Source organism: Anomaloglossus baeobatrachus, chromosome 2, assembly GCF_048569485.1.
Source record: "Anomaloglossus baeobatrachus isolate aAnoBae1 chromosome 2, aAnoBae1.hap1, whole genome shotgun sequence".
NCBI lineage: Eukaryota > Metazoa > Chordata > Amphibia > Anura > Aromobatidae > Anomaloglossus > Anomaloglossus baeobatrachus.
The window spans coordinates 437902348-437919559 of NC_134354.1; the positions used below are offsets into that span (position 1 = coordinate 437902348).

General features: G+C 47.3%; 1 protein-coding gene, 1 non-coding gene and 1 pseudogene across 2 annotated transcripts in view; 1 reads left to right on the forward strand and 2 right to left on the reverse strand.

Annotated features, from left to right (window-relative positions):
- RHBDD2 (rhomboid domain containing 2) overlaps positions 1-17212 on the forward strand; it is a 310146-nt gene that overhangs the window by 130711 nt on the left and 162223 nt on the right. The window lies entirely within an intron of this gene.
- Positions 13128-13329, reverse strand: LOC142292788 (small nucleolar RNA U3; annotated as a pseudogene).
- LOC142292766 (small nucleolar RNA U3) lies at positions 16005-16222 on the reverse strand. Its single transcript, XR_012750800.1, has one exon. It is a non-coding gene; the product is annotated as a small nucleolar RNA U3 (small nucleolar RNA).

Sequence of the window (17212 nt, forward strand, 5' to 3'; positions counted from 1 at the left end):
TCTTTTTAACATGCGTCATGAACGTTTTTTTAACGCAAAAACGGATCCAGTGCAAATGCGTTTTCATTTCAATGCATTTGCAATGGACTCGCGTTAACATGCGTTCACCTGCGTTTGCGTGCGTTATAGTGAGGATCCAGCGACTTGCAGTTTTTTAGCATCTTTCAAAAACGCTACTTGTAGCGTTTTTGAGCTGCGTCCAAATACTGAAAATTGCTGGATCCTGACTAAACAGCACGCAAACGCAGGTGAACGCTGGCATGCTGATAGACAGGATCCTGCTTGCTCTACTGAGCATGCACAGAAACCAGCCTCCGTGATCAGTCTCTCTCTCCTCCCTCTCTCCTCCCTCTCTGTCTCTCTCATCCCTCTCTCTCTCTCTGTCTCTCCCCCTCCCTTTCCCCCACCTGAGAGCTGCGGACACTCGTTATCAAGGTAAATATCGGGTAACCACTTATCTTAGTTACCCGACGTTTACGTTGGTAACGTGTGCAGGCAGCCCGGCTTCTAGCAGCTGCAGACGCTTGTAACCAAAGTAAATATCGGGTATCCAAGCAAGTATACCCGATGTTTACCTTGGTTACGAGCCTCACAGCTGTCAGATGCCGGCTCCCAGTCTGGCACGTTTAGTTCCCCTCACTCCCGATCACATGACTCCAATGCCTGCCCCTAAACATCCAGTGACAGGATCCTGCAAAATAACACATGCGTTTGCATGCGTTTTTTGCTGTAAAAGCAGGATCCGCTTTTGCAGCAAAAAAACATTCAGGACGCATTTTAAAAAGACGTAGTGTGAAAGCAGCCTTAGTGGACTTTTTGCCAGACAAGCAAGGGCATGTGTCATAGGATGTCCATGTCACAAGTCCCTGCATTATAAAAACGGGTATCTGCCCGTCTGGAAGCCATTATCTGCCTTCTGCGTCTGGGTGACAGTTACCGCCGACGCAGCTTCTGCCGCCAATCCTGCTGTGTACGCTCTACACACAGCTCTCTACAGATTAGGGATAGAAGTTTAATTCAGCCCTTTTCAGGGCTCATTTCATCCGGCTCAGAGCCATAGGTGACAGTCAGGTTTGTGGAAACAGTTTTTAACAGCTACATATCACAGCGTCTGTGTAGCTAAGCTCAGGGACTTCCTTGCTGCATTTCACCATTAGGAGGGATAGAAAGTGAGGCTTCCTTTCCTCTACCCAGACCCACAACCCGGCCACTATACCCTCCTGCCCTTTTTAGCAAAGCCATTTTAATTGCAGAGTGCTGCCAGTTAGTGCCATCCAAAGAGTGGCTGCTGTCCTCCTCCTTATTGTGGCACTTGTGCCAAGCAAGTCCCACCACTCTCTGCATTCTCCCCTCCTGCACATTTTTGCAAAGCCATTTTAATTGAAAAGAGTGCTGCCAGTTAGTGGCATCCAAAAAGTGGCTGTTGGACTTCATTAGTGTCCCACTGGTGGCAAGCAATTTACAGCACCTCTGCATTACACCCTCCTGCTCATTTTTACTAAGCTATTATAATAGCAAAAAATGTGCCACTTAGTGGCATCCAAAAAGTGGCTGTTGTACTCCATTTCTGCCCCACTAGTGGCAAGCAATTTACAGCACCTCTGCATTACACCCTCCTGCTCATTTTTAATTAGCTATAATAATAGCGAAAAATGCTGCCAGTTAGTGGCATACAAAAAGTGGCTGTTGTACTCCATTTCTGCCCCACTGGTGGCAAGCTATTTCCAGCACCTCTGCATTGTCCATTTACCATAAATACAGACTTTACGCTCCTATCATGGTAAACAGTATAGACAGCACCGGAAGAATGTTGGTCTGTGGCACAGGATTTTGCTCACTGGCGTTACGGTACTCCTCACCAAACTCCAAAATGACTTCCCTCACAATTGAACGAAGTGTTTCCGCGGTTGCTCCTTGCTGTAACACACACCTTTATCTTTTCATTCTGTTCATAGACAGCATCTCCAAGTCCACACCCAAAGATCGTTTTGCTATTGCTATAGTGAACAAACAGACAAAAGCAGCTCCAAAAAAACTGCAGCCCCTTGTGTGTAGTCTGCAACAATGCATGCAATGAACGGCAAATAAGCATGTTGCATTGACAGTGGCTAAAGCTGAGCAATACATCCTCACGCTATCAATTCATATCCATGTGACACTTCATGGTGGTAGTACTCAAAGTTGAAATTTTTTGCCTTCTACTTAGAGATTGTTACAGATTACATGACTTGTGTGATCTTTTGCTATGTCCAAAAAATTCCCAGGCTAGGCAAGGCTTACAACCCATGCAAACTGCATAGCCAACATGACTTATGCTCATAGGCAGAGTTGTGGCCGAGGATTCAGTTGTTGACTTGCTTCCAGTACTTTGTCTTTGTCCATGAAGACACAACGTAAACTCGTCATCAGTAGCATCCTCCTCCACCTCCACTGCTGATGTCATCGATTGGCTCACTTTGGTTTGACAGTAAGTGGTGTCTCCAACCTCATCATCACCCTGTGTGTTTTCATTCCCCTTGTCCTGAGTCCTCTGTGACAACCCCTCTTCCTGCCCTGACCTAAAAGCAAAGTTGACGTTACAATCAGGTATCTGAGTCTCCTCATCATGTTACCCATTGTCTCCACCAGGATGATGTATGGTTTGGAAATGAGGGTGTACATTGTGATCAGCACCTTCTTCATCGGGGCCTGGATCCAACTCACAAAACTCCCAAACCTTCTGGCCATCTGTGCAGATCATTTCCCCTGTCTCCTGTAACTCGCTGCCTCAACACATCAGATTATTTGCTTCACCCGCAAGCTTTAAACGGAACATGAAAACTCATCTGTTCATAAATTACTATAACCATTAAATGACACCACCACGGTGCAGAGCTTCTGCCCAACCTACACCCCACCTACTGTCTACTCCACAAAATACTTTACAATGTAATCCCGCAAGGGCTGAGTCCTCTGCCCTCTGTACCAGTCTGTCTATTGTTACTTGTATATGTATTCTGTATGTAACCCCCTTGTCATGTACAGCACCATGGAATCAATGGTGCTCTATAAATAAATATTAATAATAATACTAATAATAAGAACTTCTTTGTCTGTACTCACTGGAGCTTTAGAGCAGACATCTGATTCCCAGGCTACAGTGTGACTGAACGGCTCTGCAGACTCAACCATCTCTGTTACCCCTTATTCAGCAGTGCTGATGGAAACTTGAGAGCAGTTAGGAAGCAAGTGCGATTGGGTTTACACCACTGTGGAATGTAGTATTTGTGATTTTGAACTTAAGGTGGAGGAGAGCCCACTTTATTGCGCACTTCACATCCATTGAAGCAGCTGCTGTTTTGATGCCTCCTTTACTTTTGTTAACGATGGTCGTGTCCGTGAAAAAATGATCATATCAGATTATCTAAGTACACCTGTTATTTTAGTAGTTATTTGTTGTTACGAATTGGTGCCGCCATAAATGCAAGCAACCTGCTGCGGTTCCAGTTGCGCCCAGGCGTCAGCTGCCATTTAGGGCTGTGTCTCGCGTTGTCCAGCTGGCTGCTTTCTCCACCACATGTAAGTGTGGAGAGGCGGCCAGTGCGCATGCGTGTGCCGATTTACCCCAGCCGCAGCCTAACTCCAGTGTTTCGCCTACTGAGTATGCTCAGCCTGACTGTGTCATTCCTGAGGCAAAATCTTCATTTTGGGCTACAGCGCATGCTCGTTTGGACTGTGCCTGAGTCATTCTGCGACCTGCGGTTCAACACACTTACACAGGGCCCTGGGGCTTGACTCACTCTCGGGAGGCCACTAAAACTAATTGCACCCAACATCAGCCCCAGGTGTCCCCTTACACTGCAGTGGCGGTCCCCACTGACTGCAATACCGAGAGTGGCATCACGAAAATACATATAAAGAAGCAACCTAAGTGTGACCGGACTCTTCCTCCACGTGGAGTCCCTGAAGGTAATGCACCGACACAACACCTGTGGGGCTTCACACTTACTGCGAAAAGCCTCTTTGCACAGGTACGTGCACTCCGTGCCGGGTCTAAGTCCTGTGTTGTGCCTAGACTGCATGCTGAAGAGGATAGTCTTTTTTTCAGAAACTGTATTTCATGCTACTGAGCATGCGCAGGCACTTACTGCATCAGAGGCTAGGTCCGGTAATGAACTCTTTGGCCCTGCCCCTGATGTGGGGGGCCCATATAGACCACAGGGCATCAGGTGTCCTGACAATTTGGCCAGGCCACTCCCAACAGGCTTGCAGAGGCACCTCATTGTTGTTGGTCAGACGATGACTGTTGAGGTGTTTTGGTCGTGGCAGCCATGAGGTCATCATTCAAGTGGCGGTTCCAAATAGGACGCTAGTTATGCCACTCATGATTTGTCACTCTGCTTTTGTCTCCAGGAGGTGCATTGTGGTCCACGCTGATTTGGGGCGGACCCAGGTTATAAAAGGGGCTGGAGCCAACAAGAAGGTGCCCAGTCTTCTATTATGCTACAAAAGAGCACACCTCCATGTGTTGAACACATTGCGGCTTTAGCCCAGAGGTAGGCAGGGATAGGTCATCGATGCAGGCCGCCACCACAGTTGGTAACGCAGAACATTTAAGAACAGCTCCTGTCCTACCAGTCCTGCTAGTGCAGCCCAGTGGCATAAACAGGCCTGCTGCTGCGCCTGCTGTCCACAGGTGTGTCCCCTACGCACACGGACAGTGTACCCAATTGCCCCTGTGTTGTTCACAGGGAGTTCCGGGGCTGGGTGGTCGTGTGGACCCTGTGACGCTAACAGGGCTCCCAGTCTCCAAATCCGAGTGGCGTCTAACTCGGTTCAGGCTACTATTTGTTTCAGAGTCAACCTGCTCTGTATCCTCCACCTAACCTTCCAGTTACCAACCTCTCCTTTTCCATCTGTGAGCACGGTGGACACCGAATGGCGATTGGGATATCTACCTTTCTCTTTCTTTTCTTCTTAATTTTTTTTATATAGCGGTAACATAGTATATACCACCTTATCCAAATCTGCCAGTCCCACCATAACAGATGTTGTTTCTTCAGCAAATGTTAATGTTGCTTAACCATCAAACCCACGGACACAAACTTTTTTACCCTTTCCAACGCACCTGTTCCCCTTTCCACCAGCATCTCTCCTTTTTCAACTCAGTTTGTATATGACCAAAAGTGCAACTCTGCAGGGACTCAACGCCGTCTCAGCACAGCAGCCAGCCCTTGGTCCCTCAGATGTGGACAAGTAAGACCATTTCCTCTTATCCATGACAAAGTGTTGAGATTCACTCTGTGCACCACTGGTGTTTAGTGGAAAAGCAGATCTAAGATTGCGTAACACCTTCTGCTGATACTCCTGCATACGTGCGTCCCTTTCTATGGCAGGAGTTATTTCGCAAAATTTTGTGTTCTACCGGGGATCTAACAGTGTGGTAACCCAGTAGTCAGCATGACTTGGAATTCGTACAATCCGAGGGTCATGTTGTAGGTAGTGCAGCAAGAAGGCGCTCATGTGTCTTGTGCATCCAGGAGGACCAAGTCCTTGGTGTGTTGGTGGCGGAGAGGTGAGAATCGTGCCTCCTTCCTCTGCCCTCTCCCTCCAAGCTCGCACAACCGAAATGTAACCAAGCTCTCACTCATCTGATGAGTCTTCCATGCCCATCGCCAGTTCGTCCTCCATTTCTTCCTGGGCTCCTGCACCTTCCTCAACAGTTTTGCTGATACTATGCGCCCTTGATAATCCCTCTCCCCCACCGTACCATGACAGCCGCCAAGGTGCCGCTGACCGTCTGGACCTAGTAGATCTTGCTATCCCTTCCGCATATGACTCCTCCAGTAGTTCCTCCCCTTCCTCTTGTACCAACACCTGACTCCAAATAATGCTTACAGTGTGCTCCATCATGTAGATGACCAAAATTGTCACGCTGAGAATGGCATCGCCAGTGTTAAACATCTTCATCGACATTTGTAAACTGTGTAGAACGGTGCATAGGTCCTTGATCTGACACCACTCCAGCAGCGTGATCTGCACCACCTCTGGATCAAGTTAGCCCAGGGTATACATCATAGCGTATTTCAGCAGGGCTCTGTGGTGCTGCCACAGACGCTGCAACATGTGCAGATTCCAATTCCTGCGTGTCGGAACATCGCATTTCAGGCGTTTAACCGCCAGACCTTAAGACTTCAGGAGCGATGAAAGTTGTTGAGCTGGTGGGTGAGAACGATGGAAGTGAGCACATAGCGAGCGTGCCCGCTGTACAAGGCCATGTAGGCCGGGATGTTGTTTTAAAAATTGCTGGAGAATCAGATTAAACACGTGAGCCATGCAAGTCATGTGTGTCACATTGCCCTAACGAAGGCCCGCAGCCATGTTTGCATCATTGCCGCACACGGCTGTTAAGTCACCACCGGAGTCCGCTACGTCAATTTGTACTCCTGTCGCAAGGTGACAACGTGTTCCTTTCGTACATAGTGCTGATGATGGGAGAGAAGTCGACGTCAGCGGCGCAGGTGGACGCAGGTTATGGTCACCTACTGGGCTGCGTTACCTTGACAGATGCAGAACCAATGGCTGAATGCAGGTGGTGGGTATCTCACAGATGAAGTACCATCATTCAGCTACAACCAATGGGAAGACACAACACCCTTTTTTAGGCCCCTCCTGTCTGCAGACCACTGCCAGACATAGCTATGAACCTCTGGTTACTGTTACCCCCAGTTCAGTTTATGATTTTGTGTGCTTGTTACCTTACCTGACTACTTCTCCTGCTTGCTGTTTATGTACCTCGTTGGCCGATTCGCATTTCACCTCTGCTTGTTTTCTGATTAAGTCCTGTCCCTCCCATTCTGTTCCTCTTCCTCAATTAATGTTTTGACCCTGCATGACTACTATTCTCTGGAACTGCAGCCTTCCACAGGTATTGATCAACTTGGGCCCTGTGTCATTCAAAATCACTGTACACATCGACATATAACACTGTGGTTTTCTATAATAATCTTTTCCAATGATTGGTGTTTTTCGACATTATGCTACATGTTATTTTGTGATTGCTTTGTGGGATATTACCATCTGTTGGCTGTCTTTATTCTTATATTCAAATATGCTAAAGTGCCTGAGTTATAACTCCTAAATAATGTTGGATACCAATGTATAATACAATAAATATATGATGGCATTGTTACCTATATGAGTGTTTTTACCCTTTATATGGTATCATGGTATATCCCATAATGCTATATCCCAGTCATATACTGTCCCTTTCCTACAATATTTCTTATAGCTCCGGCTATGTGCGTGCGCGTGCGCGCCGTGGGCGCCAGGACGTGGTTGCGGTGCCACGCCGAATTACCCTGCGTGACGTCCACTCACGTGGTCACCATGTGATGCGCACACGTGGTGGTCATGTGATCGGAAATGTCGGGCAGGGGGCGGCACGGCGCGCGACGAGCGTCCCTGGTTGCCCTGGGCATTGCGCGCGTCACGGCCGTGCTGATTTACTATGATTGGCGGACGCCCTGTTTTAAGCTACACTTCCCCTCACTGCACCACGCCCCCTGACGAAGGCTTCACAGCCGAAACAGCCATCGGGTTGGACGCAGGCTCTGATTGATCTTCATATCTCTCCAGGTAATAGCTGCATTTTTGAATCATCTATTGTCCCCTTGGTGTTTGGGGCGTTAGGGTCCCTTCCCTACTCCTTTACTTAAATATCGTGCAATCCCTTTGAGTTTGATTGTCCAACATACATTGTATGTGATTGCCATGATCCATATAGGAGGTTCTTTAGTTCAGGACCCTTTTACATTAAGGGTAACATCTCATGCAGCTTTCCTGGTGGACTGTTGACTACTTGATTGTATACATATGTTGATTGGTTTACATGCAATTACTGCCCATTACATGTATGGGTTATTTATGACTTGTTAGCAGTCTGATAAGATCACTTGCCTATGTCCACACTTGTTTGTGCCGCTCCGCACCTATCCACTCAATAAAGTTTTCTCACTTTGTACCCTGGACTCTGGTCATAAATTTCTCTTGTTTGTACTTAAGTATAACGACTTGTCCTAGTCCCCATCCAGGTGTAGTGATCATTATGGTCCCACTATACTGTCACATACTTTCCTGGTAAATCATGTTGTGGCTGTGGCTTTTCTTGTATATTAACATTACTGTGTTTTGCACAGGCATTTGTGGTTCAGCCATGGACTATAAGGCTAAAGAAAAAAGTTGGCTGGACCAGGCCAACCAGGTATATGGTGATTTGGAACGCGGTACAACATCCACAAGTGACCACAATCTTGAGGAGGCATTCCAAGCCATTCAGCAATTACATCTTAAGAGGTCTAAACTATGGTGGAATCGCCTATTCTTGCAGATATATATATCCAAAAAATTAATTCCCCGTGGGTTAAGAGTCCGTGTTATTCCTACGTTTTTCATTGATGACACATCATTCATCTCTAGATGGGAAGATGCTTGCAACGCTTGCTCCTCAATCTTTATGGAATTACTGATTGAGTTAAACACTAAAAGTATCTCCAGTATTGACATTAAGTTGGATGAAGCACAATCTAAATTCAAAGAAGACTGTCTTCCGGACCAAATGTCGGTTTATGACTCCAAATTTGAAAAAGCACTGGACGGGTGTGTCAAGAAGATACATGACACACAGGCCAGAAAATGTGCTCGAGATCAACGGGACTTCTTTCAGACGTCAGTCTATTTTTGGAGAGTAGATCCTTCCAGGTCACCTAGGGCTGCTCGTGCCTCCTCTTTTTCATCCCTCTCCTCAATTAGTGACCAATCAGATGCACCATCTCTTCAGTCTAGCATTACCACCCGTTCTGGTATGATGATTGGGAGACCAAGAGAAAATATGACATCTTCTATTAAATCGAACAATTATAGGACCTCTGGCTACAAGCACTCTAACAAGGTGATTAACCTAAGTCCTCATATTCTATCTTCTTCTGATATCTCCTTTTTGGAAAGGGGATTCTCCTCACCGACTGCCAGATTTGATAAATTTATAGCCACTAAAGATCTGCATCTGTTTGCTCGCTCCCTAATTTTTAAAAAATATTTTTTTGATACTAATTTACATCAACTTTTCCCTACAGAGGAGGAACAAGTAGCCCTTCGGGACCTTGAGGAGCTCGCCATTGAACACAACTTATCCGAGGGAGGTAAGATCCCCCCTTCAATACGTCCACGCTCCAGGAGACTTCCTCCACTTTCGTCCTGTGCCAATGTGGAAATGTTTGTTAATTTGGTTTCCAAAGAATTTGACAGCATTCCATCTGGCATTGTACATGATAATCTTACTCGGCAGGAACGGATTAGGTTGCGGGAGCTGCGGTCCTTACCTGATGTGATACTGAAGCCAGCAGACAAGGGTGGGAACGTTGTTGTCTGGCCTAGAGATCTCTATGAAAAGGAAGTATTCAGACAATTACGGGATAGGGTCTGTTATAAAAAACTGACCTACAATCCCCTGTCTGCCTTTACTACACTGCTTCAGAGCTCACTTAAAGTAGCACTAGACGGCAATGTTGTCACCAAGGAGCTGGCTTCGGCGCTTCAGGTTATTGAACCAGCGATTCCCACCCTATACCTTCTGCCGAAGATCCACAAGGACATCAACGTGCCACCAGGGAGACCGATTGTCTCAGGCAGAGGGAATTTTTTGGAGCATGTAAATCGCTGGATCGATACCAAACTTCAGCCACTTGTGGAGGGCTTGCCATCCTTCATTAAGGACACTGGCAAGTTCCTTAGGAAGGTCGATGGACTCGGTGTGGGAGATGACACAGTACTGGTGACAGGAGATGTTGAATCCCTGTACACCAGTATTAAACATTGTGACGGACTTTGGGCTACTCGATTTTTCTTGGAAATGTCCAATACACCTAAGGACATAGTGGCCTTGATAATGGAGTTGTTGGAGTTCACCTTAACTCACAACTTTTTTGTCTTCAAGGGGTCCTTCTATCTGCAGCTCCAGGGAACAGCTATGGGGGCCTCTTTCGCCCCCTCTTATGCCAACTTGTTCCTGGGGCTGTGGGAGAGGGACCTCTTCCTGTCGGATCAGCTGCCGTCGATGGACCGTGTCCTCTTTTGGACACGGTACATCGATGACATCTTTTTGATCTGGCAGGGTACGGAGACTGAACTCCATGAGTTCATGAAAACCCTCAACTCCAATAATTTGAATATCCGCATCACCTGTACCCACCACGCACAGTCCATCGAATTCCTTGATGTTACTGTCAAAAAGGATCTCAATAACATCATTCAAACCGACATATATTGGAAAGACACTGCGGGGAACATGCTCTTGCATGCGTCCTCATCACATCCTGGCCACATGATTCGGTCCATTCCAGTGGGCCAGTTCCTGCGACTCCGTAGGATCTGTTCCACTGATCTGGACTTCGAAAAAAGAGCCGTTGACCTTAAGCATAGATTCTATGCAAGGGGTTATAGTAGGCGATGTGTCAAGAGAGCCTATAACAGGGCAAGACATTCAAGACACAAAAGTAACCAAAAAGGGGCGTAGTAGAGTCTGTTAGCAGCACAGGACTCTTCATAAATCGTACGGTTACTAACCGTAACCGCACACCAGTGACTAGTACCTCTGGTAAATCACAGAGGAATATATGTGTGATAACAGGAGTGACTACGCTCTCACACAGAGAGGGCAATGTTATGTCTTCGTTAATGGTCACGGAGACAAGGGAGAAGGTCACTTGTGCAAGAGCACAGGAATACACTTAATGTTCGCTAGCTAACCGCTAGATACGAACAGCAAAGCTCCCTAAGCAAGGAGCTGTAGTGGAACTACAAGTCACAGCACGGCCTGCCTAAGCCCGCTCATACGGACAGCAGCTATGCTGCAGAGCACCATGTCACTATCCTACCAATAGCGCTCACCTACTTGTGTCAGTAACAGATTAGAGAAGCAACATGCATGGAGCATCTACTCCATTCAAGCACCAAGACGACTGAACGCTGAACAATGTGCATCAGGGTCTTTTATAGACTCTGTGCCTCCTCCAAGATGGGGGATTAAACAGCCAATCAGCATCAGAAACGTCAGCAATGACGTCACCCGATCAATCGGCAGCCAGAGCGTCATGAACATGTGACACCGACACCGCATCAGCGGTGACGTCACCCGCGACCAATCAGTGTCCTAGACGTGGCGCACATGCGCAGAACACACCTGCATCCAAATTAGAACGCGCATGCGCAATAGCGCTATTTCCGGACTTAGCCTCCAGCGCTACTGCGATCTGGAACCAACAGAGCCTTGTAACAGAGCAGCAGGGGAGGATGATGGAGAAAGTGAATTATCAGAAGCAGGACTCTAACAATGTGTTTTTTTACTTTCACTTACAGGTTAATCATTGGGGGTGTCTCATAGACGCCTGCCATGATTAACCCCTTATTACCGCGATTGCCACCTCATCAGGGCAATTCAGGATGAGCCGGGTACAGTCCCGGGACTGTCGCATCTAATGGATGCGGCAATTCCGGGCGGCTGCTGGCTGATATTTTTAGGCTTGGGTGCTCCCCATAACGTGCAGCTCCCCATCCTGACAGTACCAGCATTCAGTCATGTGGCTTTATCGTGAATGGTTTCAAAATTGGGGGGGACCGCACGTCGGTTTTTTTTAAATTATTTAGTTTTTTTAATGCAAGATAGACCCGCCCACCGGCGGCAGTGATTGGTTGCAGTGAGACAGCTGTCACTCAGCGTGGGGGCGTGTCTGACTGCAAACAATCATAGGCACCGGTGGGCGGGGAAAGCAGTGAATACGAGATTGAATAATGGGCGGCCGGCATTTTCAAATCAGGAGAAGCCGCCAGAGCTTTGTGACAGCCGTGCAGCGCCGCGTCGGTGATCGGTGAGTGGGTGAGAGTGAGTGAATGAGTCAGTGAGTGAGTCAGTGAGTGAGAGAGTTTGAGAGTGAGTGATTGATTTTCTGACAAGCAATGAATTTATGTCACTTATGGGCATGCTCAGAAGTAAAAACCGAATCCGGTACATGCTTCTGGCGTTTGAGGCATGCCACCGTATCTGGCGTGCATAGACTTTCATTATGCACCATGCCGCACAGCGCCAGACCTGGCGCTATGCAGTTTTTTGCCGCTGCAAAAAAAATTTCTCTCTGTGTCCTGTGCGGCCGCCGGAGTGACGATTTTTGCCTCATCCAGCAAAAACCGGATCAAACGCAAGTACATGCGGCACAATCCAGTGGTAATAAAAGTCTATGAGGAAAAATTGCTCTCGGCAGCAAAAAAAAACGGATGCATTTTTCCCGCAAAGCGCCGCATTGTGCCGCACAGCCAAAACCTGATGTGTGAACATACCCTTAGCCTAAATAAGTGCATTTTTCCAATGCGTTTTTTAATTGTACTTACTGGCAAAATGCAGGTGCAAACCATAAAGAATTATTTGCTGTTTATTTGTCCTATACTTCAAACGGAAAAAAGGCAACGTGTGCCATGCTGAGCTGTCATAGACTTCACTGTGGAAACGACATAGGCAGTTGCTATTACACAGCATAACAATATTTCGATAGCAGCCTCTCCAGCATGGTATCAGAGCTGACATACTTACTCTACTTTTCGAACAAGTTAAAAATAAAGACCAACCACTCAGCTTGTGATCTCCCCCTCCACCCTCTCTGTAAGGCTACTTTCACACATCCGGTTTGAGCCATGCGGCTCAATCCGGCTGTGAAACCTATGCAACGGATGCGGTGAAAACACCGCATCCTTAGCATAAGTTTTTACATGCTGCCGGTCCGTTTTTTTCCGGTTGCGGCACGCTACTGAGCATGCGCAGTGGAAGAAACCGTATCCGGTGTCCATAGGCATGCATTGAAAAATGCACCGCAGCGGCGCGATGCGGTTTTTTTGCCGGAGCAAAAAACATTGCAGGCAACATTCCATCCAGCCGTGGCATTGGCTAAATCTGCCACATGCGGCAAAAACTGGACCGAACGCAAGCCCATGCGGCACAATACAGCACTAATGTAAGTCTATGCAAGAAAAACCGCAACCGGAAGCAAATAAAACGGTTGCGTTTTTTTTTGCAAAGCACCGTTTTGTGTCACAGAGCAAAAACATGATGTGTGAAAGTAGCCTAACAGAGAAGGAGAACGATGAGCACCAGCAATCAGCTCCTGTAATAAAGCAGAACCAAGAACTCACTTCACGCTCAGGAGAAATCACTACAGCTCCTCCTCGTGGTTGGTGAGTTTGGACACTTTAGAGCACATTTCTCAAGTTACAAACTATAGAAATAATCCCTGAACATATAGTCTTAACCTGTAACCAGCCGTCTCCACACTCCACACCCTGCACACTATCACTGTACATTACGGAGATACATTTTGTGTTCCTCCCCATCAGCGCACTGGCTGGCCCAGACCTCACTGCTGATCATCGCGCCGGCTATTACTTTATTATACGTGCATTATTCAATAATTCAGCTAGCACAAGGTACCAGAAACCGCATCATGAAAATCTGCATATGACCCACCCACCGATTAATCAGAGTGCCGTTTTGGAGCAGATTCATAGGTTAGCTGTGGATGCGGCCGCGGCCTGTCATAGGCTAGCTGTGGATGTGGCCGCGGCCTGTCATAGGCTAGCTGTGGATGCGGCAGCGGCCGCATCCACAGCTATGACAGGCTGCGGCCGCATCCACAGCTAGCCTATGACAGGCTGCGGCCGCATCCACAGCTAGCCTATGACAGGCTGCGGCCGCATCCACAGCTATGGCAAGCCGCGGCAGCATCTACAGCTATAAGGAAAGCCGCAGCCGCCGGTAATTTAACTGGGATTCCTTGTGCGGCCCTAATGGCTTCTTAAGTGGCCAGCCCAGGGGGCAAATGCCCCTCTGTCTCCCGGGCCAGCCGCCCCTGGCTGGACCCTTGACCCAGGATTACTGCGGAGGGGGGGGTTCTATTTTTCAAAAAAGATGGAGTCACTAATTGTGTTGTGTTTTATTTCTAATAAAAATATTTTTCTCTTTGTATTTTTCTCTGTGTACCGCACGCATCATCACCGCACACTCCTGCACTACCGCACACATCATCACCGCACACACTCCCGGCACTACCGCACACATCATCACCGCACACCCCTGCACTACCGCACACATCATCACCGCACATTCCTGCACTACCGCACGCATCATTACCGCACACCCCTGCACTACCGCACGCATCATCACCGCACACACCCCCGGCACTACCGCACGCATCATCACCGCACACCCCTGCACTACTATATGCATAATCTTCGCACACCCCTGCACTACCGCACACATCATCACCGCACACTCCTACACTACCGCACGCATCATTACCGCACACCCCTGCACTACCGCACGCATCATCACCGCACACATCCCCGGCACTACCGCACGCATCACCACCTCACACCCCTGCACTACCGCATGAATCCTCACCGCACACACAGGCACTACCTCAGTGAAGTCTCCGGTGACAGCACAGCTCACTTCAGTTGCTGCGTGAAGCTAAGAGTGGCGGTGTTCTACTGTTGCTCCTGTCAGCTTCATGTAGCAGAGCTGAAAGCATCGTGGGACCTCTGTGGATTACGTCGGACCTGGAGGGTTATTTGGGGATTTTAATAAAATGGTGAAAGAGTGTTTTTTTGTCTTTTATTCCAATTAAAGTATTTTTTTGGCTGTATGTGTTTATTTACTTTCACTTACAGGTTAATCATTGGGAGTGTCTCATAGACGCCTGCCATGATTAACCCCTTATTACCCCGATTGCCACCGCATCAGGGCAATTCAGGATGAGCCTGGTAGAGTCCTGGGACTGTCGCATCTAATAGATGCGGCAATTTCGGGCGGCTGCTGGCTAATATTTTTAGGCTGGGGTGTTCCCCATAACGTGGAGCTCCCCATCCTGACAATACCAGCCTTCAGTCGTGTGGCTTTATCTTGAATGGTATCAAGATTGGGGGGGACCGCACGTCGTTTTTTTTAAATTATTTATTTTTTTAATGCAAGATAGACCCGCCCACCGGCGGCAGTGATTGGTTGCAGTGAGACAGCTGTCCAACAGCGTTGGGCCGTGTCTGACTGCAAACAATCATAGGCGCCGGTGGGCGGGGAAAGCAGTGAATACGAGATTGAATAATGGGCGGGCAACATTTTCAAATCAGGAGAAGCCGCCAGAGCTTTGTGACAGCCATCCAGCGCCGCGTCGGTGATCGGTGAGTGGGTGAGAGTGAGTGAATGAGTCAGTGAGTGAGTCAGTGAGTGAGAGAGTTTGAGAGTGAGTGATTGATTTTCTGACAAGCAATGAATTTATCTCACTTCTGGGCATGCTCAGAAGTAAAAACCGAATCCAGTACATGCTTGCGGCGTTTGAGACATGCCATCGTATCCAGCGCGCATAGACTTTCATTATGCACCATGCCGCACAGCGCCACACCCGGCGCTATGCAGTTTTTTGCCACTGGCAAAAAATGTTTCTCTCTGCGTCCTGTGCGGCCGCCGGAGTGACGATTTTTGCCGCATCCAGCAAAAACCGGATCAAACGCAAGTACATGCGGCACAATCCAGCGCTAATAAGTCTATGAGGAAAAACCGCACCCGGCGGCAAAAAAAAACGGATGCGTTTTTCCTGCAAAGCGCCGCTTTGTGCCGCACAGCAAAAACCTGATGTGTGAACATACCCTTAGCCTAAATAAGTGCATTTTTTCCAATGCGTTTTTTAATTGTACTTACTGGCAAAATGCAGGTGGAAACCATAAAGAATTATATGCTGATTATTTTTCCTATACTTCAAACAACAAAAGGGCATCGTGTGCCATGCTGAGCTGTCATAGACTTCACTGTGGAAACGACATAGGCAGTTGCTATTACACAGCATAACAATAATTCCATAGCAGCCTCTCCAGCATGGTATCAGAGCTGTCATAGCTACTCTACTTTTCAACCAAGTTAAAAATACAGACCAACCACTCAGCTTGTGATCTCCCCCTCCACCCTCTCTGTAACAGAGAAGGAGAACGATCATCACCAGCAATCAGCCCCTGCAATGAAGCAGAACCGAGAGCTCACTTCACGCTCAGGAGAGATCACTACAGCTCCTCCTCGTGGTTGGTGAGTTTGGACACTTTAGAGCACATTTCTCAAGTTACAAACTATAGAAATGATCCCTGAAAGTATAGTCTTAACCTGTAACCAGCAGTCTCCACACTCCACACCCTGCACACTATCACTGTACATTATGGAGATACATTTTGTGTTCCTCCCCATCAGCGCACTGGCTGGCCCAGACCTCACTGCTGATCATCGCGCCGGCAATTACTTTATAATACGTGAATTACTCAATAATTCAGCAAACAAAGGGGAAGGGCACATCCCGGTGGGATCTTCTGGTATACTAAATAAGGAAGGAGGAAGAGAAAGGGTATACCAACATGGGATCACCACAACAAAATATAAAAGATGAATATTTTATTAATACAAGCAGAAAACAAGAGAACACATTTCTCCGCACTTGGAGTGTGGACACACAATAACACGGTTAAAAACACTTAAAAAGCCAAAGGCATGGACACCATACACGCCAGGAACAATAACATATGAAAAATACAGTGCAAATAAAGCGAAGGTACTCTATAGGATATTGCACAAAGCCCGGTCCCAAAATTAATCCGTAATCAGACAGGGACTGTATGATCTAATATCCAGGTATTTATGAAATACAAGATATGGAACACCGCCGTAAAGATACAATCAGATATGCTAACACCTGATGTGTAAAATATATGAACAGATGAAAAAAATCAAAAATAGTGCAGTATGTTACCCTTATATGCAGTGACCACGAAGGTCAGTAAGTCATACAGTGGAAGGCCTGATAATGCACCATGTGCAGTATAAGCCGGTATATAGCTAACAGGGTATGAGCAGCGCACTGCAGGTACATATAGAAATTAGAATAAATCTGCACAGTATTTAGCACAATGCAAGTGTATCAACAAAAAGCAGCACAGTAAATATTGATATAGAGCCAGTAACTATCAAAAATACCTCATACAGTCAGTATCCCCAATATATGAGGGATGTTTGCCATGCCCATCACCCCTATGGTAAACCTGATGATGCACCATGTGCAGTATAAACCAGTATATAGCGAAGAGAGTATATGCAAAATAC